Genomic DNA, 13,717 nt, shown 5'->3' with positions numbered 1-13,717 from the left:
AGGCCACACATCAAGTAGGTGGCAAGGTCAGCTTTAAAATGCAGAGGTGCTGACCCCAAAGGGCACTCCAGTCTACCTGGTCAACACTAAGGGGATTATTGACTTTCATTTGCTTAGAAATTCAGTGAAACAGAAAATACCAATATGGTCTACATCTGGGAACAAAATATGAACAATTATAATTGCATGCATATAATTAAATGACCATATTTTGTTAGTCCATTAATGACAGGCAGTAGCAAACAGGGTAGCATGAATTCTGAAGACAGATTTCAAATTCATACCCCAGCTTAGCCTCAGACTTGCTGCACAAACTTGGACAAGCTACTTCACTTCTCTGAACTTCAGTTTCAAAGCCTAAGATTAGAAAAATGAAGCTAATAATGGGATCTGCTTCATGTGGTTCTTGTGAGGATTTAAGGTAAAGCACTTAGAACAGGGCCAAGTAGATAATAAGCATTCAATAATTGTCAGCTATCATTAGATGGATAGGAACTATTGCTTACCAACAGTGTGTAACAAGGACAGAGATCTTTAAGACACATACCCTGTCCTCAAAGAGCTTTCAGTAGAATAGGTTTGTACAATGTGTAACTTGCCAGACGATACAAGGAGCATGGGTGATATGGGACCGTAAGTGTTCCAGCAAGGCTGCATGTTTTCAAAGCAAATGATGTAATTCCTCAGTTCTCTGATAGGGAGTGCACAGTCTGCTCCCTCCTTCACCTGTCCTTGGGTTCCTGTTTCCATTTCATTAACTTTATTTACAGTTTTGTAAAAAGGCAGAACACAAGTCACTAAAAGGTTCCACATGTTAGAGAAAGTGTCATGGATGCTCGGAGGGGAGCAGGGTAATTTCTGGCTGAAGTGTTTTAGGCAAGAGGGGGTACTTGAATTTGGTTTTAAAGGTGAGTCTGGGGCTTCCCTGGTGGCATAGTGGTTAAGAATCTGCCTGCCAATGCAGGGGACACGGGTTCGAGCCCTGGTCTGGGAAGATCCCACATGCCGCGAAGCAACTAAGCCCGTGCGCCACAGCTACTGAGCCTGCGCTCTAGAGCCCACGAGCCACAACTACTGAAGCCTGCATGCCACAACTACTGAAGCCCGCGTACCTCGAGCCCGTGCTCTACAACAAGAGAAGCCACTGCAATGAAAAGGCTGCTCACCGCAACAAAGAGTAGCCCCCGCTCGCCACAACTAGAGAAAGTCTGCAAGCAGCAACGAAGACCAAAGGCGGCCAAAAGTAATAAATAAATTAAATAAATAAATTTATTTAAAAAGAAAAATGGTAAGTCTGGTTTTAAAACCCCAAGATAGCTGTGAGAGTTGGTGAGGGAGGTCAGGAGGGCGGGTGGATGGAGTGGGTGGGCAGACAGGAACAATGGGATACTAGAGCTCAGCAAAGGAAGAATGGAAGGATGTTAATTGAACATGTGTTATGATCCAGCAACTGCATTGTTGGCCCCTTAAATTACTTAACAAAGGTCACATAACTGGTAAGTGACCCGGCTGGGACTCAAATCAATTCACCTATTCCAAGTTGGAGGCAATGGAAAAGAATCGTTGATAACTTTAAGAGCGGCAAACGTGACACACAGTGGAACTTTTGCAAGATTGCCCTGGGTATAGTATTTAGACAGGATTGAATAGACGGTCCAGGAAAAGCCAGAGAAGGAAGTTTACAACATGTGAGGAATAATGAAAGCTGGAGTAGAATGATGATGTAAAAATGGAAGAGAAAGGAGAGATGGTAGAGCTGCCCAGTGATTATCAGCTACATTGTAGAATCACCTGGAGATATTTATAAAACTACTAATGCATATACTCATTGACTATTATATACACAGTACGTGGAAACAAAAGGATACCATTTGAACTTATACTAAAAAGAAACCAGATAGAGAAAGCTAAATTAGAAACAGGGAGCTAAGGGCATTTTTTTATTATGGTAAAAACAGATACCATAAAAGTTACCATCTTAACCATTTTTACAGTTCTATAGTGTTAAGTATATTTACATTATTGTGAAACACATCTTTAGAACCCTTTCACCTTTGCAAAGCTGAAATTCTGTACCCATTGAACAACAGTTCCCCTTTACTCCCAGGCTCTGGTAAACACCATTCTACTTTCTACATCTATGAATTTGACCACTTTAGATACCTCATATAAGTGGAATAATATAGTACTCGTTCTTTTGTGACTGGTTCATTTTACTTAACATAATGTCCTCAAAGTTCATCCATGTTATAGCATGTGACAGAATTTCATTCCTTTTTAAGGCTGCATTGTATTCCATTGTGTATGATATATATCACATTTTGTTTACCCATTCATCTGTCAGACATTTGAGTTTCTTCCACCTCTTGGCTATTGTGAATAGTGCCACCATGGACATGGATATGCAAATACCTCTTCAAGACCCTGCTTTTTGTTCTTTTGGATATATATCCAGAAGTGGGATTGCTGGATCATATGGTAGTCCAATTTTTAAATTTTGGAGGAAACTCCATGCTGTTTTCCATAGCAGTTGCACCATTTTACAATCTCATCAACAGCGCACAAGGGTTATTACTTCTCCATATCCCTGCCAACACTCGTTATTTTCTATTTTATTGATAGGAGCCACCCTAATGGGTGTGACTAAGGGCATTTTTAAAAGGTATAAGTAAGAAGATAATCTCTAAGACACAAATATATATCATTCTAAATACCAAAGTAATTCAAAAAGAAAACAGATTACGTAGGGAAACATAGCAAATATAACAAAAATAATAATAATAATATTATAAAATAACATGGCAGAGTTGAGACTAAACATATCAACTTTATCAATAAAGATGTATAAGGCTTAACTCACTTGCTAAAAGATTCTCTATCTGGTCCACAAAGTAAGACCCACTATATGCTCTATTTGAGAAACACACTTAATACAAAGTAATTCAGAAAGGCTAAAAATAAAGAAATGGGCAAAAATATTCCAGGAAAATGGAAACAATAAAAAAGCAGGGGTTGCAATTCTGATATCATCACATATATTCTTGGTGGAAAAGTAAAATGTGTTGTATGTTAAATTCCTGATTTTGGTAATGGCACTGTGGTTATGAAAGAGAATGTTTTTATTCTTAGGAAGTACATACTGAAGAACTCTTAGGGGTGAAGGACTTACTCTCAAAGGGTTCAGAAAAAATAAAAAGAGAATGATAAAGAAAATGGTGCAAAATGTAAAAAATCAAGAGTATATGTGAGGGCTTCCCTGGTAGCACAGTGGTTAAGAATTTGCCTGCCAATGCAGGGGACATGGGTTCGAGCCCTGGTCCGGGAAGATCCCACATGCCGTGGAGCAACTAAACCCGTGAGCCACAACTACTGAGCCTGTGCACCTAGAGCCCGTGCTCCACAGCAAGAGAAGCCACCGCAGTGAGAAGCCTGCGCACCACAACGAAAGAGTAGCCCCCGCTCGCTGCAACTAGAGAAAGCCCACGCACAGCAACGAAGACCCAACGCAGCCATAAATAAATAAATTAATAAATAAAAACTTTTAAAAATAAGCTTTAAAAGAAAAGAGTATATGTGAGTCAGACTTTTGATTGCCAAGGGGGAGGGTTGGTGGGGGAGGGATGGATTGGGAGTTTGGGATCAGCAGATGCAAACTATTATATATAGAAGGGATAAACAACAAGGTCCTACTGTATAGCACAGGGAAATATATTCAATATCCTGTAATAAACCACAATGGAAAAGAATGTGAAAAAGAATATATTTATATGTATAACTGAATCACTTTGCTGTATACCCGAAACTAACACAACATTGTAAATCAACTATATTTCAATAAAAAATAAATTTAAAAAACAAAAACATAAAAAGAGTATATGTGAGTTATTTGTACCTTTTTGCAACTTTTCTCTGTTTGAAATTTTACCAAGATTTAAAAAAAAATTTTTTTAATAATGCCCAGATCTAACTCCCCAGAACTTCTAATTTCCTTAGCCAGGACCATGGTATTTTTTAAAGCTCTCCAGGTAATTGTAATGTGCATTCATATTTGAGAGCCAGTAGATGAATCCAGCCATGGGACTTGATTACTGACTGGATGTATATGGTAACAGAAAGGGAGAAATCAAGGAAGACTATGGTAGGCAGAAAAATGGCACCTAAGTATATCCAGGTCCTTATACCTGGAACCTGTAGATGTTACCTTATATGGCAAAAGAGACTTTGCAGATGTGATTATATTAAGGATCTGGAGACAGAGAGGTTATCCCGGATTATCTAGGCAGGCCCTAAATGTAGTCACAAGTATCCTTACCTGAGGAAGGCAGAAGGAGATTTGACTAGAGAAGTAGGAATGTGACAGCAGAAGCAAGAGGTTGGAATAATGCAGCCATGAGCCAAGGAATGCCAGCAGCCACCAAAAAACAGACACTCTCCTGGAGGCTCCAGAAGGAACCAGACCTTGATTTTACACCTTGATTTTATCCCTGTAAGACTCATTTCAGGCTTTTGGCCTTCAGAACTGTCAAAGAATAGATTTCTGTTGTTTTAAGCCACTACGTTTGGGTAATTTGCTATAGTGACAAATAGAAAACTAACGTGAAGACAAATATTTTAGAGGGAAAGGGACGAAAGTGGTGCCATGAACAGAAGTCTGACTTTTCCTGTTCAATAGGATGAGTTTTATACCCATTCATTTTCTCAACCCCCAAAAAGAATGGGAAAGTGGGTAATTAATGGATGAGACATTTCAACAAATTTCTGGAAGATGGAAAGAGGATGGGAGTATGCTGATAGATGGAACAGTGACATGGAACCACATCCCAAAATATCTGATTTAGGAGGCTGCAGAGGAGGCGAAACCTAACTTGCCCAGAGTATCCCCCACAAGGCTCCAAGCTCAGAGCTGGCATTTAAGATGGAGGGGAATGGTCAACTGTCGAGCTAACAAGGGGATTCTTTGAAGGTCTATACACAAAACAGGGGTATTAGGGAGTGCCATCTCCCCTTCCCTCTCCCCCCTTGCTATAGACAGCCCAGCATTTATCCCTCATAAAAATTCTGAGATTTTAAAGGAAACTGAATAAATATTGATTGGAAGAAACTAAATTTCTGTGTTGGATGTTTTTTCCCAGAGATTTGTCCTCCTCGTTCTGACCTGAGGAGCGACTCCTAGCCTACTCACCCCAGAGCTAAGTCACAGGGGACGTACCCAGGACCTGTATATTGTGACCAAGCAGAAGACCTTCCTTCATATGGCAGAGGAAATCCTTTTCTTTTAAATATAAATGGGCAACACAAGTCCATTAGGAACTCCAGGGGAAAAAAGGCAATAGAAGCAACAATCAAAAGATGCTTGACAAATTCATGGTTCAATTATGAAGCTTTCTATGACTTTAGGCAGTCGTTGCAGTGTAAGGAAAGAGAAATCTTTTGACCTTGAAGCTACAACCATTGTATCTTGAGCAGCACAGAGGACGTTTCATTGGGCTCATAAAGAAGGAAATGCAGTCCTAACATACAACTTGGCTTTGCTGTGAACATATTCACATGGTTATAATAATGTCAATTCTATTCTTTGGTTTTAATTCTATAGCAAAAGATCATAAGAGTTAATTATGGTTTCAAGACAGATTTAAGTGTTAACCATCTTAAAGTAAAAGTTAAGACATGGCCTAGATGAGGTGGGAGTTGGCAAGGGAGGAATGGAATAGAGATAGGTAACAAAGAGGTTAAAATGGAAAATAGAGAGAGATAAATATAGTGCCTAATATCACAATGATCTCTAATAAAATAACTCAAAAGTAAATAATACAAAGGTCAAATACTCCAAGGGTGGAAAGGTAGGGTGTAATACAAGTGAATTAAGCCTTGGTCTTTCATGGTTAAAATTCAACATATATTGCCTAAAATTTTTTAAAAAATCAAGAAATAGAAGTACATTATTTACAGGTATGGAGGCAATCACTAGAAGGCTTGAACTCAAAGGCCTGAACATAAGAAGTCATTACTGAAGCGTGGACTGGGATGGAAAAAGAGTTGAAAGATTACTGCTTTTTATCATAAACTCTTCTAGGTGATTTTTCTTTTTACCACATGCATGTATTTCCCTAATAAACATAAGTTTTAAAATGATAAAATGCTAGAAACATAGTAGATCCTCAATTATTGGCAGTCTAGTGTTAATTTTCCAGATGATTCAGTACGTTATATTGCCTTAGGGCCATTATTTAAAGAACATAATGGTTATACATTCTGATAGTCCATAGTCTTGTAGACTCTATAGTTAATCACTATATTCTTATGTTAATAAAGGGAGTGTAGAAAAGAAAGGAGGAAAGGAAAAGAAGATAATAGGGAAGTCAAGATAGAAGAGCTGTTGAAGGGTCAAATTGCTGAAGTCAGACACAGAGAGGAACTGGTGAGTCCTCTGGTAGAGATTTCCAACAGGATGCAGAGCTTTAAAGAGCAATCTAAGCCCAGAGATACTGTTTGGGGCCTCATTCACACAGACCAGCAAACTCTGAAAGTGATGGCAGTCATGAGCTCTGCTCTAGTCCCCTTGGCTCTTTCCCCAAACAGGCTTCCTCCTGGCACTCCCCAGCCCTGCCCATTCTCCCGTCTACACACACAAACATTGTCTCTACTGTTCTACAACGTGCAAGGCTCTTCCCAAGTGCCACTTTCTTGAAGCCTTTACCAACAATCTCAGCCCTTACCAGTCTCCCTCTTGCTGACCTCCATGGGGCTCAACACTTTCACACTTGACAATAGCCAGTAGGTACCATAGGCTTTACTAATTGTTTGGGTGCCCTAACCCCTTCTTCCCAACAAGATCGTAAGTTCTTTTAAAGGAAGAAACCCTGACATCCATCTTTTGCCCTTCTAGAGAACCTAGCTCAGTGTCGGGCTTCAAATAAACAATTACAACTCAAGTTACGGCAGAAAGTGGTGTATGAAGTTCTCATTTTAACTGAAACAAATTTCCTTCCCTACCTTGCATTGAGCTGTGAAGGGGGGACGCTAACATTTCACCTGTCAGGTTTGTAGCATGGTTGTGACTGCCGGGACCCAGTGCAATGCCAGTCGCCTTTTATTCTCTGAGACAGGCAGCCTGGAGTGCTGAGGGTTAGGGACCTGAGGAAGAAGAGGCACAGCACCATGGCTGCCTTTTGTTCCAGCAGATACTGCCCCTCCTAAAGAGCAGAATCATCCAGATATCAGGCGTGAGTCCATGATGCAAAGGTCAGAGGGGGGCACAGTGTATGACTTAACCTTTACTGCTAAGAGAACAGGGCTCCTATGGGAAGCACATAGGCAGGACTTGATGTGATCTAGAGAGGGAGGGCAGTTTTCTGGGCATCCACTGTCCTCATTTCCACCATCCCTCCCCCGCCCCTACCAACTCTCCATACAGATACCACTGCCTGAAATATGAGTTCTTCCAATTATTTTAGTGTCTATGCCAAGGTCACTTTCTTTTATTCATTTTAGCAGACTTCTTTCAAGCTCAGATCAAGACCTCTGCTCTCAAAGGAAACATGTCAACGTTTCTTCCCCCTGCTGCCCTTCACATCATGGCAACCACTCACAACATGTGTTTATCCGGAAAGCCCCAGGCAGCCAACACGCTCAGACAAGCCAAACAGAAAACTCTACTGTGTGCGGGAGGATGGAGTTTTTGGTGTGTCCTGTGGCCCTGAAAATAACAATGGTTTTGCTATGAAGACATATTTACTTTCAAAGCTTTGTTCCCTCAAGTGTACAGAAATACGGACTCGCACACACTCCTAACTTAACTTTTCTCCCTTGTTCATGAAAGAATTCACAGAGGACAGGACATGCCTGGTTGTGTCCGAGTGAGAACAATTCTATCACTCACTCTTCCTCTGACTTCCTTTGTGATTTTGACAGAGTAGTCTGATCAAAGGGGACACTTCCATGGCAATAAAGAAGAAACCAAGAGTCAAGCTGCAGTGAATGATTAAATCACACATTTTAACCATTCCTCCTGTGTTGTAGAACTTTTCCCCAGAGCGCCCTTGTAATTGTGCTATGACACCATTTATTATTTACAATTACCTTATTTTCTTCTGAGATCAGGCTTTGCTTAAAAGTCATTCAGGACGGGTCGTACTTCAACTAAGGGTCAGTTGAAGCTTCCATGTAATCTGCTCTGTGTCAAATGCCATTATGTTACAAGCCCCCAAACCAGCACACAAAGAAATATATTCACCTAAATTCAAAGAAGCTGTATATCTCTTAACAGAAACTAAATCTCTACAAGGACATGTCAAAGAGAAAGAAACAACAATCCCACAGTTTACTCTGCTGTCTGGTGTACATGACACTCAACTCTGGCACTCGAATATTTATGTATACTTTGTGCAAGTCTTGCTAATTGTAATTATGATTGCTTACTACAGTTTCCAAGGTAACAGTTGTCACTGCAATGCTTCACTGCCAACTCGATTTCCATTATCCTGCTGATATAACAAATATTATGTGACATTTTAACTGAAAATTTCTGTAAATGGGCGTCTAAGTGTGGTGTGTTTCTTTAAAGGGGAAGGAAAACAATTATTAGCTTTCCATTATTCATCTCAGTGGCACATTCGATCAGTAATTACTTCAATTTTATATTAGAAATGAATGAACTGGGGTCCCATGAGGGAGGACCCTGAGGTCCATGATTTGGAGGTTCTGGATTCTGATTCTGCCTCTCCCAGTGACCCATGTGACCTTGGTTCAGTCTCCAGGAGCTTGTCCAGAAACTGTGCCACAGTAAATGAAGCAGTGCCCTTGGGTGTCCTGTTCCCACCCCTTTTTTCCCAGGGTGCACTTGTCACGTGAGCATCTTTTATTCTCTGAGTTAGGCAGCCTGGCACAATGAGGGGTGGGGCCTGGAGGAGAACAGACAAAGCAGGTGCTCTTCACTGTGACTGCCCCCTAAAGAACAGAATCATCCAGTTAAGGGGTCAGAAATACCTCGTGAACAGGAGGTATGCCTACAGTTGTTTCTGGTAATGGCCAAGATGAAGGACCTTTTCCTCAGTCCCATAGTGGCCTCTCCAGTCATGGATCTGGTCAAGGATCCCACTTCCTGCCTTGGCAGGAGATGTATGTCTAATATACATAATGCACATACATATATGTGTATCTCTATTTAGTGTGAATGTTCACACCGTGCCAAGAACTCAGACCGCTGTTGGTAGGGGATGATGCTGGAGCCACACTCCTGGCCAGCTTTTGTCATATTTCCAGTCTCTCCACTGGAATTTCTCCTCTTGCTTCCTCACAGCCTGGTTCCTAAACCACTGCCTGGCTCTGACCTGGTTTCTGTATCCTACTGGCTGAACTTACATATCCAGGATGCCAAGCTGCATCCGCCTCTGGCAACTGTGTATGTTCTGCCTCCTGGTCCCCACCAAGGCACCCACGGTCACCTCCTGTCTCAAACTTTCTGTTCAATTCTCCTTTCTTTGTTCACCTTGTAATCTCCTAGAGATCAGAAACGATGCCTCTCACCTTTTCTCTACCCTCCTGTAAGATCTGATAAGCATCTAATAATTGATCAATTAAAAAATGAAATATCAACAAGCATTTGATATCCATGTATGAAACAGTTCAAAGAACAAACTGAGTCTGAGCAGCTTCATAACTCCAAAAACCCCCCTTGTACTTCCATAATAGCACATTGTAAAATAGTGCTCAAAGCAGTGACTCACAACCATGGAAGAGCAGGAACTCTCCTACGGCGTTTATTAAAAATAGAGATTATACATAATCTGAAGCGGTTCTGTGAACATATTTAAAAATTGTTAGTTTTATTAGGTGTGATGTTCTCATTGCGATTATGTGTTTTAAAAGACTCCTCTATCATTTCACAATACAGACTGAAATATTTGTTTAGAAAAATATATCTGGGATTTGCTTTTTTTTTTTTTTTTTTTTTTTAAAGGAATTCCTTTATTTTTATTATTTATTTATTTATTTATTTATTTATTTTTGGCTGTGTTGGGTCTTCGTTTCTGTGCAAGGGCTTTCTCTAGTTGCGGCAAGCGGGGGCCACTCTTCATCACGGTGCGCGGGCCTCTCACTATTGCGGCCTCTCTTGTTGCGGAGCACAAGCTCCAGATGCGCAGGCTCAGTAGTTGTGGCTCACGGGCCCAGTTGCTCCTTGGCATGTGGGATCTTCCCAGACCAGGGCTCGAACCCGTGTCCCCTGCATTAGCAGGCAGATTCTCAACCACTGCGCCACCAGGGAAGCCCTGGGATTTGCTTTTAAATAAGCCAGTGAGGGTGGAGAGAGCTGGGAGGTGATACTGATGAAGCCGGTTTGGCATGAGCTGGTGATTATTGAAACTCGCCAATGGGACATAGGGGCTCACTGTACTATAGTCTCTACTTTTACATTTGAAATTCCTCATGATAAAAAGTTTTTAGGGCTTCCCTGGTGGCGCAGTGGTTGAGAATCTGTCTGCCAATGCAGGGGACACGGGTTCGAGCCCTGGTCTGGGAAGATCCCACATGCCGCGGAGCAACTAGGCCCGTGAGCCACAACTACTGAGCCTGCGCGTCTGGAGCTTGTGCTCCGCAACAAGAGAGGCCGCGATAGTGAGAGGCCCATGCACCGCGATGAAGAGTGGCCCCCACTTGCCACAACTAGAGAAAGCCCTCGCACAGAAACGAAGACTCAACACAGCCATAAATAAATAAATAAATTAATTAATTAATTAATTAATTAAGCAGCTACTTAAAAAAAAAAAAATGAGACCAGAGCCTACCATCAAGCCTCTTAGATAGCCTCAACCACCAGAGGGCAGAGAGCAGAAGCAAGAAAAACTACAATCCTGCAGCCTGCGGACCAAAAACCACAGTTACAGAAAGATAGAGAAGATGAAAAGGCAGAGGGCTATATACCAGATGAAGGAACAAGAAAAAACCCCAGAAAAACAACTAAATGAAGTGGAGATAGGCAACCTTCCAGAGAAAGAATTCAGAATAATGATAGTGAAGATGATCCAGGACCTCGGAATAAGAATGGAGGCAAAGATTGAGAAGATGCAAGAAATGATTAACAAAGACCTAGAAGAATTAAAGAACAAACAAACAGAGATGACCAATACAATAACTGAAATGAAAACTACACTAGAAGGAATCAATAGCAGAATAACTGAGGCAGAAGAACGGATAAGTGACCTGGAAGACAGAATGGTGGAATTCACTGCTGCGGAACAGACTAAAGAAAAAAGAATGAAAAGAAATGAAGACAGCCTAAGAGACCTCTGGGACAACATTAAACGCAACAACATTCGCATTATAGGGGTCCCAGAAGGAGAAGAGAGAGAGAAAGGACCAGAGAAAATATTTGAAGAGATTATAGTCGAAAACTTCCCTAACATGGGAAAGGAGATAGCCACCCAAGTCCAGGAAGCGCAGAGAGTCCCATACAGAATAAACCCAAGGAGAAACACGCCGAGACACATAGTAATCAAAGTGGCAAAAATTAAAGACAAAGAAAAATTATTGAAAGCAGCAAGGGAAAAACGACAAATAACATACAAGGGAACTCCCATAAGGTTAACAGCTGATTTCTCAGCAGAAACTCTGCAAGCCAGAAGGGAGTGGCATGATATACTTAAAGTGATGAAAGGGAAGAACCTACAACCAAGATTACTCTACCCGGCAAGGATCTCATTTAGATTTGATGGAGAAATCAAAAGCTTTACAGACAAGCAAAAGCTAAGAGAATTCAGCACCACCAAACCAGCTCTACAACAAATGCTAAAGGAACTTCTCTAAGTGGGAAACACAAAAGAAGAAAAGGACCTACAAAAACAAACCCAAAACAATTAAGAAAATGGTCATAGGAACATACATATCGATAATTACCTTAAACGTGAATGTATTAAACGCCCCAACCAAAAGACATAGACTGGCTGAATGGATACAAAAACAGGACCCATATATATGCTGTCTACAAGAGACCCACTTTAGACCTAGGGACACATACAGACTGAAAGTTAGGGGATGGAAAAAGATATTCCATGCAAATGGAAATCAAAAGAAAGCTGGAGTAGCTATACTCATATCAGATAAAATAGACTTTAAAATAAAGAATGTTACAAGAGACAAGGAAGGACACTACATAATGATCCAGGGATCAATCCAAGAAGAAGATATAACAATTATAAATATATATGCACCCAACATAGGAGCACCTCAATACATAAGGCAACTGCTAACAGCTATAAAAGAGGAAATCGACAGTAACACAATAATAGTGGGGGACTTTAACACTTCACTTACACCAATGGACAGATCATCCAAAATGAAAATAAATAAGGAAACAGAAGCTTTAAATGACACAATAGACCAGATAGATTTAATTGATATATATAGGACATTCCATCCAAAAACAGCAGATTACACGTTCTTCTCAAGTGCGCACGGAACATTCTCCAGGATAGATCACATCTTGGGTCACAAATCAAGCCTCAGTAAATTTAAGAAAATTGAAATCATACCAAGCATCTTTTCTGACCACAACGCTATGAGATTAGAAATGAATTACAGGGAAAAAAACGTAAAAAAGACAAACACATGGAGGCTAAACAATACGTTACTAAATAACCAAAAGATCACTGAAGAAATCAAAGAGGAAATAAAAAAATACCTAGAGACAAATGACAATGAAAACACGACGACCCAAAACCTATGGGATGCAGCAAAAGCGGTTCTAAGAGGGAAGTTTATAGCTATACAAGCCTACCTAAAGAAACAAGAAAAATCTCAAGTAAACAATCTAACCTTACACCTAAAGAAACTAGAGAAAGAAGAACAAACAAAACCCAAAGTTAGCAGAAGGAAAGAAATCATAAAGATCAGAGCAGAAATAAATGAGATAGAAACAAAGAAAACAATAGCAAAGATCAATAAAACTAAAAGTTGGTTCTTTGAGAAGATAAACAAAATTGATAAGCCATTAGCCAGACTCATCAAGAAAAAGAGGGAGAGGACTCAAATCAATAAAATCAGAAATGAAAAAGGAGAAGTTACAACAGACACTGCAGAAATACAAAACATCCTAAGAGACTACTATAAGCAACTTTATGCCAATCAAATGGACAACCTGGAAGAAATGGACAAATTCTTAGAAAGGTATAACCTTCCAAGACTGAATCAGGAAGAAACAGAGAATATGAACAGACCAATCACAAGTAATGAAATTGAAACTGTGATTAAAAATCTTCCAACAAACAAAAGTCCAGGACCAGATGGCTTCACAGGTGAATTCTATCAAACATTTAGAGAAGAGCTAACACCCATCCTTCTCAAACTCTTCCAAAAAATTGCAGAGGAAGGAACACTCCCAAACTCATTCTATGAGGCCACCATCACCCTGATACCAAAACCAGACAAAGACACTACAAAAAAAGAAAATTACAGACCAATATCACTGATGAATATAGATGCAAAAATCCTCAACAAAATACTAGCAAACAGAATCCAACAACACATTAAAAGGATCATACACCACGATCAAGTGGGATTTATCCCAGGGATGCAAGGATTCTTCAATATACGCAAATCAATCAATGTGATACACCATATTAACAAATTGAAGAATAAAAACCATATGATCATCTCAATAGATGCAGAAAAAGCTTTTGACAAAATTCAACACCCATTTATGATAAAAACTCTCCAGAAAGTG

Source organism: Balaenoptera physalus (assembly GCF_965194825.1).
Source record: "Balaenoptera physalus genome assembly, chromosome: 3".
NCBI lineage: Eukaryota > Metazoa > Chordata > Mammalia > Artiodactyla > Balaenopteridae > Balaenoptera > Balaenoptera physalus.
The sequence above is the reverse complement of the archived record's forward strand: the minus strand, read 5'-3'. Positions refer to the sequence as shown.